Genomic DNA, 24,065 nt, shown 5'->3' on the forward strand with positions numbered 1-24,065 from the left:
ACATCTCCCATGTCAGTGCTAAGTATTCTGGGTCTGTGCATGATGCCTTTATCCTGAGGAATAGCAGCATCCCTAATGTGATGACCCAACTAGAGGCACAGGTGTGGCTAATAGGTAAGCCCTGGTTCCAACTAAGTGGATGTTGGTATATGGGTATGGTGTAGGCCATATAGGATGGTGTGTGGCTAAATGTTGTCCCTCCATCTTTGCAGGTGACTCAGATTACCACAACCTGTCATGGCTACTGATCCCTGAGAGGAATCCCAGGACAAGGGCTGAAGAACGTTACAATAAGGCACATGGGCATACAAGAAGGATTTTAGAACGTACCTTTGGCCTCCTGAAAAACAGGTTTTGCTGCCTCTATCTAACAGGTGGATCCCTGTGCTACTCACCCAAGAAAGTCTGCCGGATCATCGAGGCATGCTGCGTTTGCACAACCTTGCCTTGAGATGCCATGTGCCTTTTCTGCAGGAGGAGGAGGTTGGGGATGGCCGTGTGGCAGCAATGGACCCTGTGGCCATTGAGGATGAGGAGGAAGAGGATGAAGATGAGGACAGCAGAACTGAAGTGATCAGACAATACTTCCAATGACAAACAGGTAGGACAGTGCTACTTCACATTTCGTTGTCATTTTTTTATTATCTTTGACAGTGGCATGCTGTTACTTCCCACTTCAATGCCCACTCACTGTACCCTTTGGTAACTCATTTTTCGGATGTTGTTGCCCCACTATCACTCCTGGTGTGATCACTGCAGCCAGCTGCAGGTCTTTACAATGTGAACATTACTGTACATTTGGTAATGCAATGTTTGAATCTGGTTACACAAATACTTACTGAAATCATTTGACATACTCCACACTTGTATTTTTTCAAAGGGTGTTTATTTAAGTGCTAAGGAGTAAGGGGGCAAGTGCATTGGGCTGGGGTGATGATGGAGGAAAGTCCAGGGTATAGTTCTAGTCTATTTATAGCACAGGTGCATTTTCCAAGGGGACATAGGAAGGGGAGCAATGGCAGTTCAAGGTGGACAGGTTGACAGAGTGGGACACAATGGTGACATTCAGGAGAATCTCATTTCCTGGCTGGGGTCTTGGCAATAGTCTCTGGCTTCTGCCTGGATCTCAGGGAATGTTTGTGGGGTGGTTCACCTTCTGCAGGGGGAGGGGTGCTGGTGGCCTGCTGGTCCTGTGGCAGGACCTCCTGTCCACTAGCAGCAGCAGATGTGGAAGGCAGTTCAGATGTCTGGCTAGTGGCAGGGGCCCACTGTGGTGAGGCTGCCTCTCTCATAATGTTGGCCATGTCTGCCAGCACCCCTGCAATGGAGACCAGGGTGGTGTTAATGGCCTGCAAGTCCTCCCTGATCCCCTGGTACTGTCCCTCCTGTGGCCGCCTGTTCTCCTGCGCGTTGGTCAGGTTCTGGCCCAGTGTGTCCTGGGAATGTTGGTATGCTCCCAGGATCTCAGTGAGTGCCTCCTGGAGAGTCGGTTCCCTGGGCCTGTCCTCCCCCGGCTCACAGGACTCATCCCAGATTCCCTGTTGTCCTGTGCCGCTCTCCCCTGAACTTTGTGCCCACTGCCATTGACCCCAGGTTCCTGATTGTCTTGTGTATGAAGGGTGCCCTGGGGTCCCCGTAGAGGTGGAGACACTGCTGATTGATGTGCCCGGGGGACAGAGGAATGGGTATGCTGGGTGGGTGCTGTGGTGGTGTTTCCTGATGGGGAGGCTCTGTGTTTGACTTACCAGAGTCCAGTCCTCCTGCTACTCCTGCCAGGCCCTCAGGATGCATGATTGCCAAGACTTGCTCCTCCCATGTTGTTAGTTGTGGGGGAGGAGGAGGGGGTCCACCGACAGTCTTCTGTACAGCGAGTTAGTTGGTGTTGCTGCAATTGAACGTACCTTCCCCCGTAGGTTGTTCCACCTCTTCCTGATGTTGCCCCTGGTTCTGGGGTGCTGTCCCATGGTGTTGACCATGTCCATGATCCTACGCCATAGCTCCATCTTCCTAGCAATGGCTATTTACTGCACTTGTGCTACAATTAGCTGTGGCTCTTCCTGAATGATTTCCTCCACCATGACCCCTAGCTCCTCCTCTGAGATTCGAGGGTGTCTTTCTGGTGTCATGTGAGTGGTGTGGGTGAGGGTGTGTAGGGTGATGTGTTGGGGTGAGTGATGTAAGGTGCGTGGGTGGTGTATAGGTGATGGTGGTGTGTGGGTCTGGTTTTGTCTGTAGTCGTGATGTCAGTCTGTTGGCAATGGTTTATATTCGTAAAAGGTTATGGGTAATGTGGGTGTGTGTTTTATAGTGGTGTGGCTGTGGTGTGTGTTTGGGTGTCAGGTGTGTGTAGTTCAAATTGTCCAATGTGGTGTTGTTTTGCATGTGGGTGTGTATTTTGAGCGTGGCGGTATGTACCGCCAATGGTTTACCGCCGTTGAATGTCCGTCGTGGTGATTTGCAGGAAATAATGTGATGGGCATAGTTCTGTTGGCGTAAAGGTATGGGTTTTGGTACCGCCAGTTTATCACTGAACTTTGGTGTGGCGGACTTGTGTCTGTGGCTGAATAGTGACGGATTGGTGTGTGTGTATCATAATATTGTGAACGGATATCCGCCACGGTGGCGGTATGTTGGCTGCAGTCAGCGTGGTGGTAAGTGGGATTTATCACCAATGTCATAATGAGGACCAATGTCTGCTCTGTCACATGTATGATGGCCACCACCACCACATGAGAGACAGTAATGAGACACCAACACTCTTATCACACTCTTAACAAACTGAAGACAAGTGGCCTGTTGAGTATAGATGCAAAAATACTCTCTTGAGCAGACACCACATGGCTGAGTACAGTGATCTATTACTTCATGTTCTTTGATGTTGGGGCTGATTCAATGATCACAAGTGGACTGTTGGGTACAAATTACACCCACAAAATGAAACAACATGAGATGATTGACCACTGCACTCAACCATGTGTCTGCTCAAGAGAGTATATTAGTAATGAAGTATACTCTGTTGTTTCCTGGGCCACTAGGACAAGAGTGAAGGCACATCACCACGCACCAACTACCACACCTACACAAACAAGAACTCATCTTGTGTATTGCACATTGGCCACCTCCAATGTTTGTGGGGAGATGGCTTCCTCTAACACATCAACCTGGCAATGTAATAGGTATGAATCTGCTGAAAACTAACACCCTTATAGCTGCTGTGCTTCCCTCAGACACCCATCAAGCTCTGGGTAGGCTACTGCCAGTATGGGGGCCATCGTGGGTCAGGGTGTGGCATTTACCCCTCCCACATTGGGAGGACAGCCCCAGCTGGACCTCTGTGATATTCCGGGCCCCAGAGTCTCAGGTCTTCCTACCTTTTTTGACAGTAGATGCTCTGCAGGAGATAGACCCCCAGTTTTCGGACAATGGCTCTCCAAGGGTCAGATGTATGAAGCCCTTTTAGGTAAAATGCATTTGGGCATGTACCATCCCCATTTTGCGAGTTAGGAATCGATTACTGACTCACAAAATGGGGTTGTGTCTTGCTATTAGGAAGGGGCCTGCCAAGGGTGTCCTTTCCTAATAGTGACTTGCAGCAACATGTAAGAATGTGCAGTTACCACCAGCTTCCAGTTAGTAGTAACCCATTTGCAAATACAGGTGAACATTTTTTTTTAAGAGCAGGCAGTGGTCCCATGGACCACTGGCTATTCTTAAAAAATGAAAAGAAAATTTTACAGCTTTCTTTTTGTAATGCACCCATTTTCCTTTAAGGGAAATGGACTGCATTACAGAAAAATAGCTTTATTTAAAAAACTATCACCGACCTAGGCCCATAGTTATACTTTTTTGCATCGCATTTGTGTCACTTTTTGTTGCAAAAGCGGTGCAAACTTACAAAATACAACTTTAGTGGTCTCCTGACCCCAGCAGGCCACTATCCCTGTGTTGTAGCCATTCACAGTGGGTTGCACATTGCAACCTGCCTCATGAATATTGATGAGGCAGGTCCGTTTTTGACCTACTGCGAATTGCTAAGACAGTTGAAGACACTGTTGTACATTTGGTATTGCGACTCGTAATTTGCAAATCACAAAAATTTGAAATTGCGAGTCCCAATGCCAAATGGTCATACATCTGGCCCCAAATCCCTTGCTTTTGATGGCCGTAGACCTGTATGAATGCAATAGACAAATGAAGAGGTCACAATTGCAGAGTTTTTAGGGTAACTGGTTGTTTCACACAGGTTTTTTAAACAACTAGCACAACCATGTTGTAATTGTCAACAAACAACATGCGTAAAGCACACATGGTTATAAGTATATGGACATAAATACACACTTTTGGAGTAATTTTCCGACTATCCACAAACCTGCTCATGACCTACACTGACTAAGCAAGCCCACTGACATCATGTAGACAAGGGCAAAGAAACATGCAAAGTGATGTAAGCCACTAGAAAACAAACACACCATTATTACCTTCTGAAGGGTAAACTACTTGCACATGACTGCACAGACACCTTTACATACAGGCACATTTACTGCCTGCATATGGGCCATACTGGCAGCTACCATGGTACAGACTACACTGTAAGACTTGGGTGACAATGAAAGGGCTGGTATGGGTGTCACTGAAAGCTTCTGCTCTGTGGATGTGTGGAAATGTGATCTACATAATTGAAGCTCATCCCAATCCTGAGTGGGTTTGTGTGGTATGTACTGGTATCACAGGAAACACCTTTTACCATATGTGGCACTCCTACAGAGTGCCATTTAACATACCAAGGTATGTTTGGTCTGACTGGTTGCATGTAACAAAGCTGGTGATTCACATGTCATGATCTCCTCTGCATCAACCAAATATCTGCACTGTTGGTTTTTCACCTGTGAAATAGGCCTGTAATGTACAGACATGACTTCTGGAAAGGTGAAAACACACATGCAGGAGTAAGGGGCCTGTCATTAAGCATGATACACATTGACAATGAGGGTCAAAGTAAATAAGCACTTCAGATCAGGAAACCACCCAGCTGGCCCTTGGAGTCACTCTGAGTTCTGAGTTGGAGAGTTGGCGGTCTATTCCTTTTCACCCAGTCAAGTGGGACAGTAGGCAGCAGGTCAGCACAGCCAGGCAGCAGATCTTCCAGAGCAGCAGCCCATCAGAGTGGCAGTCCTTGTGGCAGCACAGCAGTCCTTCTTCCTGGCAGAGTATCCGTGAGACAGAAGTGTAATGAAGTGGGAGGGTGTGAGGTCTATTTCTTATACCCAAAGGTGAATTGGAATTGGGTGAGACTTCAAAGATGTCTTTGAAGTCCACAGAGGTCCTCCCTTCCTGATATGTCCTGTATAGGGTAGAGGTTGATTCAGGATCAGAGTCAGCCAAGCTGCATCTCGGGCACTGTGTGCAATGTTGCAGGATAAGCACAGCAAAAGTGCTCCTCTATTGCATATGGCACAGACGCAGTTTTTTAAATGCAAGCACCATCCATGTCACACTGTGTCAGGGGTTGCACGCTTGAAGCTGGAATATGTCTACAAATGTGGAACTGTCTCCGCGGACAATCAGAATGTTTAGGCATTGTGTTCTGTGTGCTCAGCCTTGGACAGAGTGTACAGACAAGATGTCATCAATGCTTACCAGGAAAGATCAACATACACAATGATTTCACAGCACATTATCACATAAATGAAAAGCCATGTAAAAGGTTACTGGCAGAAAGAAATGCCAACTTAAAAATTAGCAATACAAAATGGATGCTCTAAGCATGCCTTAATGTGCTTTACTACAGTCACTCAATACATAATTGACAGTTAGTGTGGTGGGTCTTTCCACTCCTGTTTGTGAGGAAGGTTTATGCTAGGCATGACTGACCATTCCAAGAGTCACAGAAGATATAAGAACAGCTCTGACGCCCGATGAACAAGTGTTCATTTCTCACCAAAGCCAAAGGATTGACTCCATCGGCCACTTCCCTCCAGCATAGGTTGCTAATGAATAGAGCGTGTGGCGATCACTGATATCCCTTATGGGAGTGGTGGAGTCAGCTGAGAAATTGACGCGCTGACATTGAGCACCCTGGATACCTATGAAGAGTGAAATATTGAACCAAAGCTAAGAACTGTGATTGAAAATGCACACTATTTTATCAGAAGCTATTTACTCTACACTTGCAGAGCATATTTGCAATTCGGAGAAAAACAGCACATTCCTGCCCTTTCCCTGTGATGCAGCACAGCAATGTGACTTGCCATGCTGCAATGTATCACTTGGCATACATCTGGCCCTAGGTTTTGAGCCTCTTAGCCCACAGTTCCTCCCTGAGTAGGCTACTCTCTGTGTAGCCACCTTGAGGGTGAGTTGCTAATTCAGAGCCAATACTGTTCAGTTTTGGGTCCAGTACTAAGGAGGCCTCAGGACCAGAGAGGTAAACATCCCCAGATAACAGAATTGAAGCCACTCTTCAGTTTGCGCTGTCAAGACCTACAATAATTTCCACGGGGAGCCTGTGAAAAAGCATAAAGCCAGAATAAAAAAATAAAATATAGAAACATGGAGCAGGGTCATTGGAATAGAGATGGCAAGAGTGGCCCTATTGACAGATAGTAAAAGTTCACAGTAAACATAATTAACCTAGGGTTAAAATATAACTAGGGTTAAAACATATGCTGCTTTTAATTGAAAACAATACACGTACTATGATAAAACATGTTTGCAAATATATGCGGGCACACTTTTGATACATCTCTATGAATAGCGCTTTATAGTGAGGGTATCAAGATGTACTAAGAAAAAGGAACACAGAAATGAAAAAAAAAAATGTATCCTGACAAGTTCAGCCACTCGATCTGCGAGCAGTTCCTGCAATCTATAGAAATGAAAACTTGTATTGTCTGTCAGATGTTTAAAAAAAAAAGGACATAATAACCAGCTCTCCATCGCGCATAGCAGAGTTAGTAATTAGCCATAGGTGTTTCTCTTATTATTTACACTTTTGTTACCATATTATCCCTCTCATGAGTAGCTGAGGGACAAATGTTAGAGATTTTGATAATGGATGAAGCAGGCCAACAGTTGAACAAAGATTAATGAATTCCAGGATAGAGAGAAAAGTGGCTGTGTATAGATTAGCTGTTATTTAGATGGATTGACCAAGTTGGAAATATAATTTTAAAGATGTTATCCCAGAGTAATTTAAATGAATTTGTCATTTACGGCTACACTCATTTATCATCATACATTCAAAGTCTGTGATCGTTCACTAGGCTCGAATTGTATCTGATGGAGGTGCCACGGTGGAGCGTTCGCTCTTTTACCTGTCATGCAATTTTCGGGCTTAAGGACACCAAGAGCTGACAAAAAGTAGACAGCTGATTTTAACTTTCATATTACCAAATGTAGGATAGCAAATAATAGATCAAGGATGAATCGTGTAAAGTTTGATTATCGGTTTTAATTCCTCTGCCTGACTTATAGAATAGAAACTTCGAAACATAACTCAAAATACAGAAAACAGCTCTAAATGAATGATGAAAATAAGCAAGATCAATTTATTATCACTATCAGAGGCGTGTGATGTGCCGAAATAAATGAAGATGATCTTTCACCCGGTGAAGATTGTACAGTTTTAAACGTTTTTTTGTTGAATAGTTTTATTTTTTTAAACCATTTTTGCTTTCCGTATTCAAAAACACTCTTTTGGATCATCCTTTGGTGTGTGACTCATGGCGATTATTTTTTAAAAAATGTATCTTTTGTCAATTATTCAGTGGCTTCACAGTCCCCTGCAGCACAGAGGGCCCAGACCCCGCAGTAGAGGGCCCCCAACTCTTCAAGGGGTCTCTTTCAGTCAGGGACCAATGAATATCTATGAGATGTAGGAGACATAAGGGGACCCATCATATCCTGCAGATGGGCACTGTCATTTTGCGTTACACCACTGCAAGTATTGTCTTCTGGACTCAGGTGGGATTCTGTACAATTTAGCTGATGCTGTTTTTATTACTCAGATTTTGAATTTTTTCTCTGCTATTGTGAGGTACACAGAAAGGCTTCTGGATTTCATCTTATTGCTCTCCAGATGACCAATATTTTTCATTCCTAGCATCTAAAAAAAAATGTGCAGGTGCAAGCAAAGAGACAGCAAGCAATTGAAGTGTGAGATTTTGACTCTGTTGTGACTCAATTAGAGTCTGAGTCAACATACCAAAAACCACATTGTCAATTTAATTTTACTATTATGTGGCGACTGTTAAACGCTTAGGCGCTGATTGTGATTAGAAGTGCTATTTCTCACACCTGAGAATTTAAGATACAATGGAATAAGTTATTTATTGGTTGGAATAAATAACATCTATTATGGGTTTGTGGGGAGTAACATTCGATTTCGGTGTTTAAAGCACCAAAAGCTGCATACTAGGTTAAATACCCCATGCTTTTACCCAGTCAATTTCACCAGGTTTGACTTGACAAAATTTACCGAAGGTTGAGGCATTTAAAACCACTAAAAATCATCGGATACGTTAAATACCTTTCAACTTGTAATTCCTACCCGGGTGTAAACAACTCAAGGGTAGGTTTCAGTGTTTAATTTGTACCGGTCCCCAAAGCCCTCCTCTTAAATACGCGGCTGCTGCAATTAAATGTGGGAACACAGAATACTGAGGCAGTGTAATCTTGAAACCATCTCGGCCTCGTCAATCCATTTAACTCCTCTCCCTGCCTTTTCAGCTCACTTTCTCCCATTATAACGCTTTTTCGTTTTTCTCTTCCTCTGTCTTTCCCATATGTGTCTTTTGCTTGCAGCAACTGCTTAAGGTAGAAGAATAAGTGCCCGCCCTCAAAAATAAGTGCTGGTGCTCCGCACTGGAAACAACAAGCACAAATTAAGCACTTGTCGGAATACACTAATTAACTCTTAACAAGGCCCTCAGTTTTTCAGAAAAAGTTTCAATTTTTCCTTGATTGAAAATGTGAGCCTGATAGACCCAAATGAGAGTCTTTTGTGTATCTTCAAGAACATATAGCGTTGCTGAAAAAAAGACAAGATAACAACGTGATTTTTCCTATTAACTTCAATAGTTTTCGGCTTTACTAGCAAACTGTATCAAAGATAGTCCTGGTATCTTAAACACAAAAAACACTGACAAGCATATAGTTCTGCCTTTTTGTTACAGGGATTTTTTTCTTACATTTTGGAACTTGCTGAGCTTTGTACCCAGCTGTTCTCGAATGAAAATTACATTATAAAGCAACATCTTGAGATACATCAAAACTGAGTCTTGCAGTAGGGCCATTGGTGTAGAGAGTAAATTAGCACAGTTACGCTTTCCTGCTACCTACTGACTCTCTTTCATGATAAAATGTCCATTAGTTAAGGTTTCCCAAAATCTACAAACAATATGTTTTTTGCACAGCAGATGCTTTTGACAGAGTCAGTATTTTCATTGTGTCTTTAAGAAAGCTGATGAGCGTGCAAATCTTTTTTGTGAACTGAAAAAGTCTTATGTCCAACAACATAGTATTATGACAGAAAGCAAAACTAATGAAAGTGGAACTTTTTGAATAGAACTGTTTCCTTATGAGAGGCTATGGTATCCACTATGGTACCCACACAGAATACAGGGCCAGGTTAACACAGAAGTCACTCAAAGCAGGATAGATGAGCTGCATTAAAATCCATCAATCAATCATGGGTTTGTAAAGTGTGTCTAGTCACCCATAGGGCCTCAAGGTGCTGATTGAGGGTGTGCTGCTCGTTCGAAGAGCCAGGTCTTGAAGTCCTTCCTGAAATGCATCAGTGATGAGTTCTGCGAGTGCATGGGAGGTAGCATGTTCCATGTCCGGGCTGCTAGGTAGGAGAAGGATATTTCTCCTGCTGTGTTGTTCCTGATATTGGTGACGGCTACAAGGGCGAGCTGAGAGGAATAGAAACATCTGTTGGGTACGTAGAAGGCAAGGGGGTGGTTGAGGTATGCTGGTCCAATGTTGTGCAGTGCCTTGTAGGTGTGGATCAGGAGTTTGTATGTGATGCACTTGTTGACTGGGAGCCAGTGTAGGTCTCTGAGGCGGGAGGAGATGTGGATGTGTCGGGGAATGGCCAGGATTACTCTAGCTGCTGAATTCTGGACTCTTTGAAGTCTTGATTGAATGGCAGAGAGCAGAACAGTGCCATATCAACTAAGGTGTGGCACTATTCTGTTCTCTCCATGTGCCAGTGCAAACATACTTGTGCCATAGTGCAACGGTGTCTGCATTGCCCATAGCAGTGTTTTTGTACTGGAAGGGGCCCCCTTTTAGTACAAAAACTATGCTTTAAGGCTTTTCTCACTTTTTAAGTGTGTGTTGTGCAATTCAGTACACATGCAAAGTGGAAAACACAAGGAGAAATTAACACATTTCTCCTTGTTATATTTGCCTCTAGGAGGCAAAGAACCTTGGAGCAAATACTTGGCTTCAATTCTTTATAGATAGGGATTTGCGTCAAAACCCATGAGTGGTTTCATAGGGACATCTATGCACCACTTATGGAACTCCTCAAGACAAAGTGACACAAGGAAGTACACTTTGTGTTATTTTGGGTTACACGCTAACACAAATAGAGATATGCATTAGGTTGTACATTCCACCTCAACACTTTGCATCAAGTTTGTGTTGGCAAACCCAAAGCAAAGCATTTGTAGATCTAGGTCCCAGTTCCTAAATAAAACCAACAACATCACTTAGCAATCAAAATGTTACTGTGTCACCAAAGTAAATGCATCAAAGAATGTCATGGCACTCAATTACAAGTTACAAATAATGTTGGATCAACAGCCTACCTAATGGACTACTTGATGTTCAAACACCAAAACCTATAGGGGAGGAAAATTGGAAAGTTTGCCCGTCCACAAAATTGCAAAACTGAGATGAACAGCCCAAAACAAAATTTGACAAACCATAAAACATGCAAAAAAAGGCTGAAGTAGTTGATGCAATTATCTCTCTGTACTTCTTATGCAGTTTTTTTAAAGAACTGGTGGCATGAGGTAAACCCAGCTAAAGTTGTTTGTAGCCAGACCTAAAAAGGGAGTTGAGTCTGTTTTTCAGATGAAGCCTGAGATGTGCTTCTGGGATTCATCCAACAAAATACAGATTACAGTCGAGGTTTTGTAAGAGGAAACAAGAAAGCATGTATCTGCATTTTCCTGTGAACTTGTATTTTTTTTTATTTCACCCTGGATGGTTTAAAATGTTCAGCGTTCTGTTGATAATGTTGGCAAATCCCCAGGGTGATGTGAGAAGGGATGAAGGAACAGTTTTCGTACTTGGCATTGCATTACAGTCCTTAGTCAGCTTATATATGTTGTCCTGCTGACTTTTTAATGAAAATGAAATTGAAATATTGGCCTGCAACGGTTCAATTAGATATGATCTCATCAACTTCCTTTCCATAGTACTTTAAAATGTTTTGATTTAGCAAGGTAATCATGTATTTTCAGAAAAGCAATACCTCCGGGCAACATTAATTGATATGTATGATCGCATGTATTGTTTTTTCTAAGCAAAAAAGTCTATGACTGGGAGAAAAAGACATAGGGCCTGATTTAGAACTCTGCAGACAGGTTGCTGCGTCACAACGGTGACGGATATCCCATCTGCAGAAATGTAAATCCCATTATCCAATGGGATTTAGATTTCAGCAGACGGTGTATCCATCACTATTGTGACTGGGGTACCCATTCCCCAAGTTTTAAATCAGGCCCGTAGTTCTGTTCTGAGAAACAGGAATATCCTACTTTGAATACGTAAAACGGGTTAAGAATAGGAATAAAACATCATTTATGTTTATGAATTGGATAAAGCTATTTTAATAACATTTTACATCCACGTGCACCAGAGGGCTATGCTTGTGTGTCCTTTGCACAAACTGTAGACTGTGCCAGATACGGAGAGACATCAACATTTACTCAAAAATACAAGTGCAACTCCTTTTGTGTATTGTGTTTTTGATGTGACCTTGGAGGATGAGACCAGGGTTAATGCACAAATCATACAGCAAATACATTTCGGCAGATTTGCAACAATGCAAGTCTCATTACCTATAGAGATTGTGCTTGAAAATGCATGACTTGGGAAGTGTCTTTAAATGGCAGAGCATACCTTCAATATTTCTGAAAAATACTCTTCATGTGTAAGTAAATAGAGACCAGATACTAGGGGCCAGATGTAGGTAGGCTTTTGCACCTCGCAAACGGCGAAAAACGCCGTTTGCGAGGTGCAAAAGCCCTCAAGCGATGCAGAAACACATTTTGCGAGTCGGAACCGACTCGCAAAATGTGTTTCCGACTCGCAAATAGGAAGGGGTGTTCCCTTCCTATTTGCGACTCGCACCGCGATTTAAGTTGATTTGTGACCGCGAAAGCGGTCGCAAATCAACTCGCAGTTACCATCCACTTGAAGTGGATGGTAACTCATTCGCAAAGGGGAAGGGGTCCCCACGGGACCCCTTCCCCTTTGTGAATGCTCACAAAATTATTTTTTCAGAGCAGGCAGTGGTCCTATGGACCACTGCCTACTCTGAAAAAAAACGAAACAAAAGGTTTCGGTATTTTTTTCTATTTGCAGCTCGTTTTCCTTTAAGGAAAACGGGCTGCAAAGAGAAAAAAAAAACTGCTTTATTTAAAAGCAGTCACGAACATGGAGGTCTGCTGACTATAGCAGGCCTCCATGTTTGCGAGTGCCTATACTCGCTATGGGGCCGCAATTTGCGACCCACCTCATGAATATTCATGAGGTGGGTCATTGCGACCCCATAGCGAGTTGCAGTCGGTGTCTGAGACACCGTACTGCATACCAATTTGCGAGGTGCAAATTGCGAGTCGCATGGACTCACACTTTGCACCTCGCAAATTGGCGTTTTTCTACATCTGGCCCTAAGAATCTATTTGCAAATTGCGGTCGCAAATTGTGCACTGACTTTTTGAGAATTTGTTCTGCGAATCTACCTATATGCTGATTGGTGGTTGCAATAGAGAATGAATGTACAGACTTGCCTGATCACAATTTTTTTTTTAAATATGATATTTATCTCATGTGCTGAATAACACTTGTCTGCGGGCCATGCACACGATTTAAAGCATGTGCCAGTGAAAACATGGGGTATTTATCATATGTGAAAATAACGCATGTGGTAAATTACACCCAATTATAAGTATGAAAGTTTGGTGGAATCCAGGGATAAACGGCACCTTAAAATACCTCTAGATAAAAGAAATTGGTAAAAATTCCTCAAAATGTAGGGAATTAAATAAAAGTTGTAAAAAAAAAAAAAAAAACTAAGACCAAAATCATAATGCAAAAACACAGTATATGCACTGTTTGAGCTGAAGTAATACATCCTCATACACACACAATGGGCCAGATGTACATAAACAGCCATGGACAGGTGAAGCTCTTACTTTTGAATACATATAGTAGTGTACTGTGTCTACAGGACTGAGAAGGATGTTATGAGTAAATTGTGTTAGGCACTGAGGTTGAGCACTACTAAAGATGGTGCATATGATGGGCATTTTTAACATGGACTGAATGAGGCTAGTCAGTGCTAACAAAGGTTGAACGTACCTCTACAAAATCTTGTAGGAGTGCAAGGTCGACATAAAGTTCTGATCAGACAGTGCTGAGGTGCTATGGTTGAGGCTTACTGAGAGGCTGTGTTAGAGAGGCAAATTTAAATGCGGGCTGAATATTATGATGCCACTGAAAAGCAGTGTTGAGGAGTGCCTGGTATGAAGGTGCCGGGTAGGTTGCTTAGATTGCCTAGAGCAACAAAAATGAGGGTGCTTTAACTTGAAGCAGGGTTGGTAGGACATGGTTAGTGGAGGAATGCAGATTTGTTGCACTGATAGAATTGGGAGTTAACAATGTGGTTTAGTGGGATAAAAAATACAGCACACAATGAGTGCTCAATGGTGCTGCTCATTAGGGGTGTGTGATGCTGAGTTGATTGTTGCAATGACAGTGCCACGATAATATGGATTACTGGGAAGCTAGCGTATTTTGCAGTTGTTGTGGGAGATCAGGGTCTGGGGAATATTGGGTGTCATAAAGTATTAATCAGCCATGACTGAAGTTGCTTGAGGATGTGAGGGTGGACTCTTAATGCTAGGAGGGTTAAGAACTCAGACTATCCATGCTACTGACGCTAGATGGCACCATCTACCCAACCATAGAGATCATTCCTTCTTTGTCCATGACATGACCACAAGCTCAAAAGTGTAAATTTAAGGGGATGCTTACACACCATCACTTAAGATACTTTCCTGCCCATAGGAAATCAACAATTCTAGTGGTAAATACAGCATGAACATATTCCCTTTTCACTATCCCACTGGACCATGCCTTAAATGCATTTATTTTAAAAGAAGCTTGGTGCTGCCACAGCAATATTCACTGCTGGAAAGAAAACTGTAAAGCCCAGCTTGAAATGGCCAAAATAGTGTAATGCAGGTCTGCTGGGTGAAAAAGTCCATTGCTCTTTGTAAGAAATTGGGGGTATTAGTTGATGAGGTAAGTACCCACCTCAAAAATAACCACAATCCTTGACAGGGTGAACCACTAAAGTCACTAACTTAACCTCAACTCAACCCCCTGGTGGCCATTGCACAATGCAGACAGGTACAGCTTAGAGGCTATGTGTAAAGTATTTATGCAGTACTCAAACTGTAATGACATTAAAACACACACAAGAAGTTTCCCAAACCAATTCAGGACAGTAAAGTAACTTTTAATACATAAAATTACACCACAATGTCTAAAATGTAATAAGATGCACAAGAGATAGGAATTTTTTAAGGTTTAAGGTTCAAAATAGCACCAAAAAGTTTTAATCCACAACCGCAGTCCTCTGGTTGACTGGTACCTAGGTGCAAGCTAAGGTCAACCACGATGGAATGCGGGTCAGATGAAGGGACCACGTTCATCCCAGTCAAAAGGTTACCTTGGCACTTATAAGCTTTTTTGAAAGTGAAAGTCCTGGCAGAAGGCTGTAGTCAAAGATGGTTTGAGGCTGGCGTCAAAGTCTCAGGGAAGCTGTTGGTTTAGGTGAGAAGAGCTTTGAGCTGGAAAACCTCAGATATTATGCAGTGTGGGCCCTCAACATCGGCTGAGTGCCTTGGGCAACTTCATCTAGGGAGTTTCCATAGTTTGGAATAGTTTTTTTCAGAGCTTAGATTCTCTCCGTGGGGTAAGGTTGCAAGTGATAGTTGAGATGGAAATGGTCAGGAGGAAAAGCACAACAAGGGGAATCTTGGAATTTGTTGTCTCTGTAGCTCAAACAAGAGGCCAGCCTTATGACCCTTGTAGTCACATTTGGTGCCCTGGATTCAAAGGAGTCTAATCCAGTCTTCTCAAGTGTTCAGACAGCAGGGTAGCCCTTTTTTAATCTTTCTCAGCAATGTTTTGAGGAGGGTAATGGAGATGCCACATTTATGTCTAGTGCCAGCCTGTAGAGGACATAAACAAATGGCCACACGCTAAACAATGGGGATAAACAACCCTGGGGTGTTCCTGTCAACTTTCGCAGCACTTCCTGTGTGTTTTAAGGTAAGCAGTCTCAAAGTGCCTCCCTTTGCCTACCAATATGGCAGAATAATCTTCTTCTGAGCAGAGCTCCGGTACCTACCCTGGAGGCGTGGTCAAAGAAATGAGCAACCCCTCATCTGTGGTCACTCTAACCAAGTTTTAGGGGAAGCTCCTCTCTCAGTGGTACTAGTGCTTGGCTGGCTAAAAGGACAAAGGAAGGTGGGTGGCCTTGTTATTAGCTACATCTGCCTTTGAAAGGGTAGGCCACTTTCTACTTATTTACATTTCTGGACCCGGACCAGATGATTTGCCTGCCAGAGGAACAGAACATTTCCCTACGCTTAAAGCCTTTGTCTCAGTTCTGGGAGCAAGTTACTCATCATCAAGGGAGTTATTCAGCTCCTGGGTGACAGTTGACAGCTTAGGCAGATGAGCCTCTAAAGGCTTTAGGGTGGTAAAATATAACTTTCTAAAAGTGTTGAGTTCAAGATATGTTTTTTATTATAAAACCCACTGCACGACTGAATTGGGCTTGTAATAATTATTTAAAAAGTCAAAAATGAACCTTGTAGCCAGTTCCCGGGCAGAGATAACACTATTTAAGTTTAATATTTTATCCCAATCCTTTGTTATAGAACAACCAAACCTGCTGCAGTAAAAATAGCTTTAGGGTTTTTTCACTGTAAGTACATGTTTAAAATTAAACGTTTACATGGTCTACTTTTTAAGACCGTATACCTTGTGTTATTGGCAATATGAACTACTTAGGTGTAACTAATATTTAAAAGGAAGGTTTAGATTTTTCAAAAGGTGTTATTTGACAGATCAAATTTGCAATTAAAACCTGAAAGGCCAGCTGCACATACCAGGCCAGCAATCCTCTTTGCAGTGGGTGACACAATGTGTGCTGCAGCCTCCTGGTGGCATTTAACTTACAGGCGGGGGTACACTTTGTGCGCCATACACTATTGACTTATAGGTAAGTTAAATATGGCAACTAGGGGTATATATCATGTTGAAAGGGGGAGCACAGGCACTTCACCTCTGGCCACCAGGGGTAAAGTGCACAGAGTTCTACAACCAGCAAAAACAGTCTAGGAACAAACCTGGGGGTACACAGCCCAAAATATGGTCATTTAAAACACCCTTCAACAGAAGCCCAAAACAAGCAAGAAAAAAACCTGAAAGACACCCAGGCCCATGTAACGATGGCAAAAGGCTAGCAAATAAAGCAAATAGGGAATTAGAGATACACCAATCTGCACTACTTAAACATTATATACTAAAAGCACAGTTAAAAAGGATTCTACTGAAAGGGAATGCCACATTGGAAGAAATAGACAAATTAAGTTGTCTAGAAAATGAAGGAAACAACATTTAGACCCTTGAAAACATGATAAAATAGAGCTAAATAAAAAAAATCAGACATGTAATTTTCAGTGATAACATAAACACGGCACCTTAGAACAAGTCACATTATTTTGCATTTGTTGGCATCCCTTTTCATATCACAGTGCAAGCTTGGTGTTGTAGTTTTAACTCATTTAACCAATAAGATTAACATGGCTAAAACCTATGGTTTGTAAAAGGAGGTTCCCTTAGGGAAACGTTTTGCCTCTGGCACACTGGGTTTACATTACAACACACAAATATAAAATATAACAACATAATTATGTGCACGCATTACAAGTTAGCTTTAGAACATAATTTTAAGATAAAAGGAAAATACAAGTAATTGAATGGGATGCAAATAGCTGGAATGGAAGCTTCTAAGGTCAAACAAGCGATTAGAACATTTCAAAGACTACCCTTTCTTTTTCTACTGGTAGTTTGCCTCTTTTTAATGGCTATAGCGCTAAGAGATTGTGTAATATTGGATAATTTGTTGACTTGAGAACTCCAGGATTAGAACCTAGAACATCTGGTTCTATACCTAAACGCTATCCATTAGACAAGGAAATTGAGGTTGGCCAGTGACCAAATTCTGGTGGGGTGTCTTTCCATTCAATGTGATGTATTTACCTGCAAAGATTATTTTTTCATGCGGTGCCTAATACTAGAGGCATAAATTAATTTTGAGATGTACCCATGATTAAAAATGTCATTACTACTCCTTTGTCTATGATCACACAATTTGAGTCTTGTGGACCCACATCCACATCTTACCCCAGAGCACTAAGAAGGAGAGTCTGACAGCAAGAATCATTTCAGGAATACCCAGAGTCCTTTGATAGGAGGAGCGACTCATGTACTTTTTTTACACAGTCCCGCCTACAAACCTTTAAGCCTTTTTGTGAGCCTGTTCAATTGAAGAAAAAAAGGGACTTAAGACATTGAGGAATAAAGTGATTCACCAAAGAGCATAACATTTGGGCAATAATGAAAACATAGATCAGAATTCAGGTCTCTAGAATGCAGGTGCAAACATTTTCCTCACTAGAGCCCATGAATGTGGTATTTGAGTGGGCCTTGAATCTGGGGTCTGTAATAAATATCACTGTAGCATGTGAAACCTACTCCCCCTACTTGCCCCCCATATAGTTATGCCAGCACTTTTGACTACTAATTTCTGGACTTTTACTGTGACCAGATCCCACTACCTGAGTCTTATTCATGATAATATTTCAGAATTGGACTGATCATGTTAACCACTAGTGTTTCAATTTTAAAATACAAATTCTGCTGCCAATCTAGGTTAGATGGCTCTGGGCTGATTACACATGAAGATATATACACATATATATGTAGGCTGCGCTTGTCAGACTACTGCCCTGTGCAGCTTTCTATCTAGACACAGTTGCTTGCAGAAGGGACTCTTTAGGTACTGATGCTGATCTGGGGTAGTCTTTATAATACAAGTAGGCATTCATAGTGTAGATCTGCAGTGTTTACTGAAAGATCTGAGGTGCTCACACTGCACACATTATAGGCAAAATATTCCCTAAAGAACAGTTTTGCTCTACTTAGGCTGATAGGGTCCAACAAGGTAGCAATATGGACATGGAACGAACTCCAAGCTTGGATTTAAAGTCCAAAAGAACCCACATACCCACTGTGTAGCACTTCAAGATATGTAATATTTCTCTCTGTTTGCTCATAATCAGATTCCAGGCCTTTCTACCCAGCTGAGCCACATGAATTACTCTGATCCCCAACACAGGGACAAAAGGCCTCACTACATAATAGGGCAAAAAACAGTGCTTGGCCCAGTTCCTGGGAAAGTAAGCGGTGGGATAACATTTCCACGTGTTAATTAGCTTGGCACATTGCTTCTGGGCTCAGACAGTGCACTGGAGAAAAGAAGGAAGCCCAAACCTCAGGAGCCAAAACTGGAGGGACATATCTTTGAACCTTTCCTGGGAAGGGTTCAGGCAGCTGTGTCAGCTAGGAGAGGATCTGAGGCTCTCAATGGAGCTCTCATCAGAGACAATGTGAAATCACCATTTTGGATTTTACCAAAATGCTGTGCAGGAGGGTTAGGATGTGAGTGGGAAGATGCTGTGGCATCTTAGGATTGACCAGGGAATTACTGGATCATTAGGGCCATATTTATACTTTTCGACGCACAACTGCGCCAACGCAGTTGTGCGTCAAAAAATCTAACGCCGGCTAACGCCATTCTGAAGCGCCATGCCGGCGCCGTATTTATTCAATGACGTTAGCCGGCGGAGCTGCCTGGTGTGCGTGAAAAAAAATGACGTACACCAGGCAGCGCCGGCGTAGGGGAATATGGAGCTTGGGCGCCAAAAAATGGGGCAAGTAAGGCTGAGGCAAAATTTTCGCCTCAACCAGATTTGCGCCATTTTTTTAAACTCCCAACCCCCATTGAAATGACTCCTGTCTTAGCAAAGACAGGAGTCATGCCCCCTTGCCCAAAGGCCATGCCCAGGGGACTTCTGTCCCCTGGGCATGGTCATTGGGCATAGTGGCATGTAGGGGGGCACAAATCAGGCCCCCCTATGCCACAAAAAAAAAAAAAAAAATTACTTACCTGAACTTACCTTATGTTCCCTGGGATGGGTCCCTCCATCCTTAGGCGTCCTCCTGGGGTGGGCAAGGGTGACAGGGGGTGTCCCTGGGGGCATGGGAGGGCACCTCTGGGCTCCTTCCGAGCCCACAGGTCCCTTAACGCCTGCCCTGACCAGGTGCTAAAAAACGACGCTAAAGCGGCTGGACGTCATTTTTTTTGACCCTCCCACTCCCGGGCGTGATTTTTGCCCGGGAGTGTAAATACGGCACACATGCCTCAGAGTCCATTTTTTAGACGGGAACGCCTACCTTGCATATCATTAACGCAAAGTAGGTGTCCACGCTAAAAAGTGACGCAAACTCCATGGACTTTGGCGCTAGACTCGTCTTACGCCAGAGTATAAATATGGAGTTAGTTTTGCGTCGAATTTGCGTAAAAAAAAACGATGCAAATCCGGCGCACACGGAGTATAAATATGCCCCTTAATGTTTCCACCCCCACTTAAAAGACCCTACACAATGGGAGGTACAGATAAGAAAACACTGGTCCTGTGATCGACATCTGCAAAAGGAGGCCCAGCTGGAAGGAGGAGCCATCTGATATCCTACAAAATGGACATGAATACAGCTGACCCCGGAACTATGATGAGTATCCCCAGGGCCAGTGGCGTTGGCCCCCTTATACCTCCTGAAGAACAGTTGGGGAAATGAACATAGTGAGAGGGTCCCTGGTTGATTCTGCTCAGACCTCTGTCTACTTGTCTTCCTGGACTCTGCTGACCCACTGGTGACCTTCAAGAAGCCAGGAGGTTCTGGGCCTGGAGGAGTGCAGGAGGGAGGGGAATTTACTGGTTGGTTGCAGAAGAGCTGCACTAGATGCTCCCACTAATTGGGACACAGCACTCGGAACAAGCACAGGACAGGTCTGGTGTGGAAGCAGTAACAATTCAGCTTTCCGTGCAGTGTCCTTTCGAGACCAGGAGGCTGGAAGAATATAGTCCTGGCAATAAGGAGCAAAACAAGGCCAAGATGATGAGAAATGTCTGGAGCAATAGGCCTAGGAGCTCAGGACCCTTTGTGAAGAAAATTGTGAAAACAAGCGAGCACATGATACTCTGTCCTATTTACAAGGCTTATCCCCACTGTGGACCAACCACCCAGAGGTCAGCTCATCCACTATTTATTTTCCTGCAGAAGGGGTCCCTCAGACTCCATCCCCTGGGTCCATTACACGTTCTAAAATGTCACATGGACCTTTTTATATAATAAGTAGGAAAGCCCATTTATTATATATTAATGTGTCTTGGCCTGGAGTGCCCCAGTATGCATTAAAGGTTCAAAATTACTTATTTAAATTCTTGTAGTGTCCTAAGGAATGGCCAGGGAACCACCAATGCTTTACTAATGTTTTTAGGGGACTGAAGGAGGAGCAGCAGCCCCCCACCCCAGCCTTGGTGGCCTGTTGACTGTGAAGAATGAATATGACCCAGATGTTTAATTTGAAAATGATTTATTAACAATATTGGTAACTATTAATACAATGTTAATACTTATAATGAATGCTTTTGAATACAATGATGTTCTCGTTATTTCCAATGGAGTTGCATGAAAAGTATAACATCTAGTTATTGTTATTAATGTGGTGACACCCAGACCAAGTGGCTTGCCCAATTTAAAATGGCATGCCCTTATACTGTGATGCTGCATGCATTATAGGTGGTGGGTATTGTGAGTATAGTGTTTAGGACCCACTAGTTGTGTAATGTCATGTGAGAGTACCACCAAAGGTATTTCCATCTACACGTGTACATACTTGTAATTTAATGCATAGAATTTAGTTGGGTGTGTAAAAAAGTACTTTTCCTTTTTTTAAAGAAAAGGCACTGACTAGACAACAATTTATTGAGTGTTGTTGGGACACTGAAGATATTGGCTTAAGGCCGCATTTCTCACACACCATCCAAGGAGACGCGATGAATTTAGTGACCCAAAAATATAATCTGTCCTTTGCAAATGAATTACATTTTAAAGAACCACAGTTTAAACCAACTTTTAATGGAAGGGGCACTGATACGGTGATTGATTATGTTTTAATGTCAACCCATTTCTCACATAAACTTATTAACCATTCAATCTATGACATTGCAATAAGCGTCCACTTTCCTCAGAGCTTGGAATTCTCACTAACTCCTGCCACATCGGCTAAATAAGAGAAGATTAGGCTGGTAAACGATATTGAAACAGCGCAGAGTAATGGATATTTATTGAGATGGTCTCAGATAGACTCACAGGCTCTACTGAAACAGCTGTTATGTAAACATAACCAAGCCTTCACTGACTGCCTTAGTGAGGATATAGAACCAGGAAAATGTTTAAGTGCCTTTTCTCAGATAACTCAAGGAGTGAAGGAATTCCTTACCATTAGGATTCCTTACCATTAGGCAGGGAAAGGGAGGAAAAAAAAGGTAAAGCGGCTGGTTCGACCATGATTGCACAAAAGCACATACGAGTTTAAAAAAAGCTTTAAGTGCCTCAACAAGATGCCCGACTGAAATACACATGTGTAGACAGGCATACAAGACAGCTATAAAAAGGAGGAAACGTACCCTGAGAGTAAACTTGCGGGAAAATCTACATAAAGCTAGTCTTTCGAAGGATAACATCCTCTTCTGGAAAATAATAAATACTCCTGTGTTAGGGAATAGAGATATCCCCAGAATGGATAACGCAATTCTGGAAGAGGATTGGATTATATACTTTTCTAAGATATACCGCCAACCTACTGACATAGACTCTGAGGTCTCTTCAAAGGTCCCAGACACTCAGGAAGGCCCATGCTCGGCTGTAATACCTCAGTTTAGCTTAGAGGAGGTAGTGGAAGCCATAAATATAAGCAAAGCGGGGAAAGCGCCGGGCCCGACGGCGTCCCAATAGATTTATATAAAGCAAACACGCACCTTTGGGGCCCTCTAATGACTCAGGTATTGAGGGCATTTTGTACCCAATGCCCCCCATCAATGTGGCGAGATTCCATCATCATCCCTACACACAAAAAAGGTGATCGACTCAACCCAGCTTGTTACAGGCCAATCTCCCTGCTTGACACAACAGCTAAAATAGCGGGGAGAATAATTTTAAATAGACTTCAAACATGGGTGGAAGGAAATTATATCCTATCTCCAGTGCAGTATGGCTTCCGCGCAGGAATAGGTACAGTGGAACAGGGCCTGAATCTAAGCCTCCTACTGGGGAAGTACACAAAGATCAGAGAGGGTAACGTGTACCTGGCCTTCATAGATCTATCTTCAGCATTTGACTGCGTGCTACATGAGAAGTTATGGGACATTTTAAGTAGTATGGGGGTTGAATTAACAATAATTCAGTTCATACGGGACATGTATACAGGATGAAAAGCAAGAGTAAGGTACGGGACGAGAGTGGAATACACTAGGCCTTTTGGCATATATAGAGGGGTGCGCCAAGTCTGCGTTCTTGCTCCACTCCTGTTCTCATTATACATAAACCACTTAGAATGTGATCTGATAAGAAAATGTAAAGACCTTCCCCAAATAGGCAACCGTCCTATCCCCGTATTGCTCTACGCAGACGATGCAGTACTTATGGCTAGGACACCATTAGCCCTCCAAAAACTCTTAACTACCTGCATAACCTTTATGACAGATCTGGTTCTTACAGCTAACCGGTCTAAGTCTTTTGTAATGAATTGCGGTAGGCAATCAGGTAAGATCTATAATACCACCATCCACGAGGACAAAGTGAAGATAGCTCGTACCTTTTCATATCTGGGCATAATGTTCGATAAACAGGGTTCCTGGGCACATTGTGTGAAAACTAAAAAAGACCAGATTATTAAAACAACGGCGGCTCTGAAGATCTTTTCTAAAAGGCTATGGGGGTTTACCCCGCTGAATATGGTAAAAATCTAAAAAAGCTAAGTGCATCCCGGCTGCCATGTATGGTGCTGGTATTTGGGGGTATACTAATTGTAATCCGATTCAGACGGTGGAGAATGATTTTCTCAGATGCTTACTAATGGTACCAAACAGTACATCGTCATACATTAGCCATGTGGAACTAGGGGTTCCTTTTGTAGCTGACCTGATAAAGTTCCAGCCAGTATTACTATGGCACAAAGTGTGGACCTCGGAGTACACTGGACTAAACAAGGCCATATTATCTGATTGTATGAGGCTAACTCACTTGTTAAGAGTTCCCTGGTTGAAATATATTATGCTCTTTTTTGGAAATATGGGTTGTAAAGACTATTATACAAACCCAGAGTCATTGAGGAAAATATCCAGGAAAGAACTGAGGGCCTTGTCATTGAGGAACCTGGAAGATCAACGATAGGAAGCTGAATTGAGAAAGTCCAGTGTCATGTCCAACCAACTAATTTTGTCCACGGAAGGCATGCAGCCTTACTTAGCAAATGTGACAATCCCTCGACATCGTTTTGTCCTTACAAGACTACGATTAGATACTTTCCACCATCTTGTAACTTTCCCGATTATGAA

Source organism: Pleurodeles waltl, chromosome 12, assembly GCF_031143425.1.
Source record: "Pleurodeles waltl isolate 20211129_DDA chromosome 12, aPleWal1.hap1.20221129, whole genome shotgun sequence".
Taxonomy (NCBI): Eukaryota; Metazoa; Chordata; class Amphibia; order Caudata; family Salamandridae; genus Pleurodeles; species Pleurodeles waltl.